This window comes from Austrofundulus limnaeus, unplaced genomic scaffold (assembly GCF_001266775.1).
Source record: "Austrofundulus limnaeus strain Quisiro unplaced genomic scaffold, Austrofundulus_limnaeus-1.0 Scaffold1, whole genome shotgun sequence".
Lineage (NCBI taxonomy): Eukaryota > Metazoa > Chordata > Actinopteri > Cyprinodontiformes > Rivulidae > Austrofundulus > Austrofundulus limnaeus.
In genome coordinates, this window is record NW_013952403.1 from 4969605 (window position 1) to 4971093 (window position 1489).

Sequence of the window (1489 nt, forward strand, 5' to 3'; positions counted from 1 at the left end):
GTCTCAGGGGCTGTTAAAAATGAAGTGCAAATTAGCTAAAAACAATGCAACTACTGACATTTTAAAAATATATATTTTTAGACCTTTTTTTTTTTACCTCAAAGTATTTTGTGTCATTATTTCGATGCAAAACACGAACAGGGATGAAGAATCTTAAATGTCAACAAGCTTAAGGCTACCTTAAAGGGATGATTCAAATGTTTTGAATTAGTGTTCTGCAGAAAGTTTATAAAATATGATTATCCTACCTGTCATAGATAGCTGACCTCAGTTTGGAGAAATAAATTAATTCTCACCTAACTGATAAGTTAAAGGCTAGTCCAATTTAGAAACTGTTCAGCCACTGTCAATTTTACATTACATACCAACAACAGCTAGTTACCAGCTATCCATCCATCATCCATCCATTTTCTGTACACGCTTCTTCCTTTCAGGGTTGCGTGGGTCACTGGTGCCCATATCCAGCAGTCACAGTGCAAGGGGCAGGGTACACGCTGGACAGGTCCATCACAGATGGACTTGTGACTAGTTACCAGCTAGTATTTAAAAAAATGTTTTAAACTGAAGTTGTTTCAAGTCACCAATCTACTTTGGTCTTGATTTGGGAAGCCAGAAGGGGATCAGCGACCTCAGGATTCTAGCCTGGTCCCCTGCCCTCTCTTAGTGTTAAAAGTTTTCTTTCACCAGAACTGGACTAATTGTACCATGGCACACTCTTGTGACTGATCTGGGCTGACTGGCACCACTTCTTAAGGCTGATCTGAACCACTATACATTGGACTGTTATCATTCGGTGAAGGTCAGGTTTAGTCTCTTGAGTAATATCTGTGTTTTGCCTGCTGCTTTTAAGTTGATTTAAACTCACCTGTACTCCTTGTAGATTCTTCCAAGTGTCCTGCTTTCATCCTTTGAACTGATCTGAAACCTTCTCCTGACTCTTGTTAAGCCATGTAGTTTCTACCTGGCTGCTGCATGTTCAAATATACTTTTWTCCTCCCTAAAATATTTAGCTGAATATAGTTCTTTCATTCTTCAAAAATCATGGTTGTGTAATACTCTGTGTTTGAAGTAGTGGATGGGAAATTAAAAGGGGTGGCATTTTGCATTTACCAGGCACATAGAGTTCAAGTTTATACCACAATCAAGTAATAATGTTAACTTCAGTTTTGTTATGAAAATTGTGTATACATCAAAAATAATTTTGACTTTGCATCATAGTTGTATCTAAATGTCTTGAAAATCACCTCTGTCTCTCTAAGAACCTCCTACCGTTTCCAGCACTCCCATTTCAGCACATCGTCACAACAATGCTTCATGCCATTTACAGCTTTTTGTCTAATCATTTCTAAAAAACTGTGTTATCCTAAAAAGAGGGTAGTCTCCTTGGCATTCAAATTACATTTCCTCGATGGAGACCCTTTTTAATCTGAAAAAGGGCTGGACTGAGAAGTAGTTAGTATTATAAACTCAACAGACGTGTGTGTGTGTG